The 6,336-nt window shown below is 39.7% G+C and overlaps 1 pseudogene; it reads left to right on the forward strand.

Moving 5' to 3' along the window:
* On the forward strand, positions 1-5,524 carry LOC101317278 (nephrocystin-1 pseudogene; annotated as a pseudogene).
* Positions 5,525-6,336: the final 812 nt, after the last annotated feature.

Genomic DNA, 6,336 nt, shown 5'->3' on the forward strand with positions numbered 1-6,336 from the left:
GTATATATAGCTGATTCACTTTGTTATAAAGCAGAAACTAACACAACATTGTAAAGCATTTATAGTCCAATCAAGATGTGAAAAAAAAAAGAAGCTATTGAAGGATGTGGTTCACCAAAGCAGGAGCATTGATGAAAAATCAGGACAACATGGGATACAGAAAAAGAAGATCCAGCATAGAAGGGAGATGACAGGTACACCCAGGATAAGGTCAGAAGGAGTCCTGGGAAGGCATGTCCAAAGGTGAGCTAGAGATGGGGAGCTCCAGGAGGCAGAACACCTGAGAAAAGTTGGAATTGTAGGCTTCTGTATAGATTTGACAAGTGTGGAGTGTTGTATTTGGAGGCTATTGGAGTGGGATGTTTTAGCCATAGCTAGAAAGAGAAATAAGCAATAAAAACAAGTCTATTATAATATTCAGGAGAAAAAGAAATGTTTTGTAAGAAGAGAATCATAATCAATATACTACCTGGCTCTGAAGTTAAAATATTTACATGATTATAATAATGGAAATAGGACACTCAGCTTATCCAAACATGGTGCTAACAACTGTAGCAGTTGTTTGGGAGGGCAGGTTAAGAGAGCCAATACTCATCTAGTATGTCTTGATAAATCAAGACATACTACCAGAAGCATTGTTAAGAAATAGGAAGATAAATGTCCAAAGAAATGGCAAAAAGAATTGAAGGGACTGAGGAATGGGGAATAGGTGGAAGTGAGGCAAGGGGCAGCTATTTTATACTATAAATCTTTTAACATGTTATTATGGAAATTCTCAAACATATTCAAAAGTGTAGAGAAAAATACAATGAGTCTCCATGTACCCCTCCTCCAGCCCCAACAATTACTGACGTGGCCAATCACATTTCATCCATACTCTCACTCACTATCCCATCTTATTTTATTTTATACCATAAACCTTTAAGTACTATTTAATTTTTTTTTAATTTATTTTATTGAAGTATAGTTTACGATGTTGTATTAATTTGTACTGTACAGCAAAGTGATTCAGTTATATATACATTCTTTTTCATATTCTTTTCCATTATGGTTTATCACAGGAAATTGAATATAAGTATGTACTATTTAATTTTTAATTGTTGATTAAATACCTGCAGATGATAGGAATAATATTTGTGAAAAGATATCACTATACACCAAACTGCTTTGCAACCAAAAGAAAAATAACAGTAATCACTCACTACCTCAGACAACATGGCCCAATAGGAACTTTATCAAAGTTGGTACATGTACTACAGATATACAATGGAATACTACTCAGCCATAAAATAGAACGAAATAATGCCATTTGCAGCAGCAACATGGATGCAACTGGAGATTATCATACTAAGTGAAGTAAGTCAGAAAGAGAAAGACAAATACCATATGATATCACTTTTATGTGGAGTCTAAAATATGGCACAAATGAATCTACCTACAAAATAGAAACAGACTCACAGACACACATCAGACTTGTGGTTGCCAAGGGGGAGGGGAGGAGGGAGAAGGATGGACTGGGAGTTTGGGGTTGGTAGGTGCAAACTATTACATTTAGAATGGATAAACAAGGTCCTACTGTACAGCACAGGGAACTATATCCAGTCTCCTGGGATAAACCGTAATGGGAAAGAATATTAAAAAAAAAGAATGTATGTGTATAACTGAGTCACTTTGCTGTACAGCAGAGATTGGCATAGCATAGTAAATCAACTATACGCCAATTTAAAAAAAAGTTGGTACATGTACTAGACAGCACAATACACTGGGAATGAATATGGACATGGGTAATGAAATTGACAAAAGCACACATCTTCCCTCCAAATGTGGCTCCCAAAAGAATTTTAACTAAAAGTCAGAAGATTAAAACAAATAAGTATCAGGAATTAGGCTATCAGCAAAATATGGCTACAGCATACTGAAATGAAAGGGCAGTGTCCACACCTGCCCTTCCCCACTTATTAATAGATAATGTCTTAAAGTGATGGTTTCCAGTAACCACAGTGAGGAACACTGCATGGGGTGTAAATGCTGTGCTCCTTTATGTGACGAGATGAAGAAAGGAGAAATAGTGTGAGGCAGTAGCTAATTCAGAATATGTGTAATAAAAATGTAAAAATAATTCCTTCTTCCTCCTAATATATAATAAGCAGAGAAAAAGGCAGAGAATGCACAATAGGCACATAAAGGCAAAAAAAAAAAAAAAAAAGCCAAATTCTGTTTCCCCATCCCCACCCAGGGAAGTAAAAGAGGTCAAATCAAAGACTGTATTAAAATCAAGGATCCCATAGTACTATAAATGTAAATGTTAAAGGACATATCAAAGTTTCCTGTAGATTGTGAAATTCATATTTGACATTTCAAGAGAATGTTAAAATGTTTTTTTAAGTTAATATATGGAGATGGTTAAAACATTGTTTAGAATGGTGCTAAAGGCCTATACATGAAAAGTTGGGTCGTTCTCTCTCATTTCCCATCCCTCAGTCTCCCTGTTCCTGTCCACAGAGGTAACCACTCTTGTTGGGTTCCTGTGTATCCTTCCAGAGATTGTCACACGCATGTGCATACACCCCTGCACACACACAAAGGGGAGCATACCACGCATACTTACTATAGCTCGAAGAGGGCTCCGTGTCAATACATATACCTCTATCTCTTTTTGGCCATGTGGTATTCCATATAGACCATAATTTATTAGCCTCACATTGGTGGAAATGAGAGTGGGTTCCAGTCTGGGACCATTATAAATGATGCAATGAATTTCCTCATCTTTATGCTCATGTAAGAGTACATCTGTATGATAAACTTGGTGGGAATTTTTCAAAATAAAGTTTTATATCCTACATAAAATGGTACATAGTGTATTTCCAATGACGTTGAGTGAACTTCATGTTCTAATTCCAGTTTGAGCATGTGCTTCACAAGGAAAAGTCAGCTCTTGGTTATCCATGAAAGGGTTGCCCTGTGAGGATTTTCATGTAGCGGCTCTGGCTGAACCTCCTGCTGCAGCACTGGTCAAAAAGGGACTGAGGCCGAGGCGAAGGAGATGCTGGCGAGGTGGCAGCACGATCCCCTCCAGTTCCTGCAGCGTCGCAGTTAGGAGCTGAAGCAGCAGTTTGATGATTTGCTTTCTGAGAGTCGACTGAAAGGAGCTCTAGAAGCCAGTAAAAGGTGAGATATTTACCAAAGATGTATCCAATTAAAACAGGCAATAGATGAAAATAAAAATGTTCTTCAAAAATTAAGCAAAACTTATATTCTCTCACAGGCTGATGAACCTGCCCCTGTTGGGAGTTACAATCAGACGAAAGAGGAGGAACACAATCTTTTGGATAAGCTTACCCACCAACTGCAGGAACTTGCTGTGTCCATAAGTAGAGAAAATGTCACTGAAACTGGGGCGCTTACTGAAGGAGAGGACGATGACAATTCTGCTGAAGAAGATGAAGAAGAAGAAGAGGCCACAAGTGGAGAATACGTTGCTGTTGGAGATTTTATGGCTCAGCAAGTTGGAGACATTACATTTAAGAAAGGGGAAATTCTCCTTATAATTGAAAAAAACCCTGATAGTTGGTGGATGGCTAGAATGCCAAAGGAAACAAAGGTCTTATTCCCAGAACAGACTGGGAGCCCTGTAATAAAGAAGAAGGCCAGGAGTCTAGTGAAGAAGGCAGTGAAGAAGATGTAGAGGTAGACATGGCAGAAGGAGCAGAAGTTAAACAAAGAACCGATTCTCATTGGAGTGCAGTCCGAAAAGCCATCTCAGAGCAGATTAACACCGTCGACGTATTGACCACGATGGGAGCTATTCCTGCCGGGTTCAGGCCTTCCACCCCCTTCCAGCTTCTAGAGCAAGGGGATCAATTTTGAGCAAGTTACTTCTTACAACCAGAGCTCACTACTTCACAACTGGCCTTCAGAGATCTAATGTGGGGTGCTAAAACAGGCTCTATTAGGTCAAGACCAAGTTGTGTTTCCTTGATTCTGACCCTCTGGAGCTGTAAGATGATTCCTGTCCCAGGAGTGAGCATCCAGGTTCTGAGCAGACACGTGCGCTTCTGTCTGTTTGACGGCAATAAGGTTCTGAGCAACATTCATACAGTCAGGGCCACGTGGCAACCTAAGAAACCCAAAATATGGACCTTTTCTCCCAGGTTACTGGCATCTTGCCCTGCTTGCTTGATGCTGACTGTTTCATCAGGTCCCATTCTTCTTCTCCAGATCTTGGAATATTATTTGAACTTGGAATTTCTTATATTCGCAATTCAACTGGTGAAAGAGGAGAATAAAGTTGTGGCTGGGTGTTTCTTAAACTTTTTCATGCCAGTGGAATTCCTATTCCAGCAAAACCTTATGAACTCTTCTTGAATGGAGGCACCCCTTATGAAAAAGGTGTTGACGTGGACCCTTCAGTATCCAGAAGGGCACGTGGTAGTGTTTTCCATCAGATGATGACAGTGAGAAGGCAGCCTCAACTTCTAGTAAAACAGATCTTTGAACAGAAGATCAAGGAACATGCTAAGTCTACTGCCGGAAACATTAATGCGAAGTATGTGCTCCGTTCATTTGTTGATATTTTATCGCCAGATTCTTGGAGATGTGCTCCTGAAAGACAGGATGAGCATGCGCAGTGCTGATTTAATTAGTAATCCAGTGCTGGCCACCTTCCCCAAGCTCTTGGGGCAGCCTGACATAATGGATGCACTCAGGAGTTCCTGGGCTGAGAAAGAGAGTACATTAAAAAGATCAGAGAAGAGAGACAAGGAGCTACTGAAGGCCGTGTTCCTCCTGGTTTACCACGACCCCCTCCTCCACTCCGCGCTCCTGCCCACGTTCAGATGGGCAGAGGAGGAGACAGAGGCTGCCCGATGGAAGGTCATCGCCGACTTCCTCAAGCAAAACCAAGAAAACGAGGGCGCCCTCCAGGCTCTGCTGTTGCCAGCGGGGCTCCATGAACCTTTCGGCATTTCAGAGCAGACCTATGACTTCTTGAGTGAAATAGGAAAGAATGCAGCCTGACAGTGGTGCCCCTTGACCTTCCACTTCCCGCTGAATCTGATAGACCCTCCATGACAACCTGCATCACGTGACAAAACCAGAAGTAGCTGTCCCATCACAACTTAGGCTTTATTCTTTTCTGTTCAGGCCACATTCTATAAGAAATATTTATCTGATAATTTGAATATGTGTTAATACAATGAAGTAAATTTTTATAAGGAATACTATTATATCTAAATTTAAAGAGAATTTTTTTCAAAAACCAACTAACAAATTTTTGTTTTGTTTTTCCTTTTCTTTTTTATTGAGTATAGTTGATTTACCATATTATGAAAGTTTCAGGTGTACAATATAGTGATTCACAATTTTTAAAGATTATACTCCATTTAAAGTTATTAATACTGGCTATATTCCCTGTGCTGTACAATATATCCTTGTAGCTTATTTATTTTATACTTAATAGTTGTGCCTCTTAATCCCCTACCCATATTTTATCTCTCTCCACTGGTAACCACTAGTTTGTTCTCTATATCTGTGAGTCTGTTTCTTTTTTTTTTATTGAAGTATAGTTGATTTACAATGTTGTGTTAATTTCTTCTGTATAGCAAAGTGACTCAGTTATACATATATATATATATATGCACTTTTTTTTTTTTTTTTTTTTTTTTGCGGTACGCGGGCCTCTCTCTGTTGTGGCCTTTCCCGTTGCGGAGCACAGGCTCTGGACGTGCAGGCTCAGCGGCCATGGCTCATGGGCCCAGCCGCTCCACGGCATGTGGGATCTTCCCGGACCGGGGCACGAACCCGTGTCCCCTGCATCGGCAGGCGGACTCTCAACCACTGCGCCACCAGGGAAGCCCAATATATACACTCTTTTTATATTCTTTTCCATTATGGCTTATCATAGGATATTGGATGTAGTTCCCTCTGCTATGCAGCAGGACCTTGATGTCCGTCCATTCTGTATGTAATGCCAAGTAACAAATTTAAGTTAACTGTATCTATAGATTTGTATGAAAGCAAGATTTTATCAAAAGCTAAATTTATGACTATTCAAGAAAGTGAAAATATAATCCACAGACTAGGAGAAGATATTTGCAAATGATATATTTGATAAGAGTCTAGGACCCAGAATATATTAAATATATGATTTTGCTAATAAACTTTGTGTTGTGAGATGTAGGGGAAATCAGAAAAAAAAAAAATGGGGATTGAGAGTGGGAAGCAGAGTGTGTAACCCAGGGAGCAGCTGATGCAGGAATGGAGGTGTATTCTAGCACATCCATGTCTAATTAGATTCCCATGCTGGTTTTAAAATAATTTGGCAATGACCTACTACTT

Source organism: Tursiops truncatus, chromosome 4, assembly GCF_011762595.2.
Source record: "Tursiops truncatus isolate mTurTru1 chromosome 4, mTurTru1.mat.Y, whole genome shotgun sequence".
NCBI classification, from domain to species: Eukaryota; Metazoa; Chordata; class Mammalia; order Artiodactyla; family Delphinidae; genus Tursiops; species Tursiops truncatus.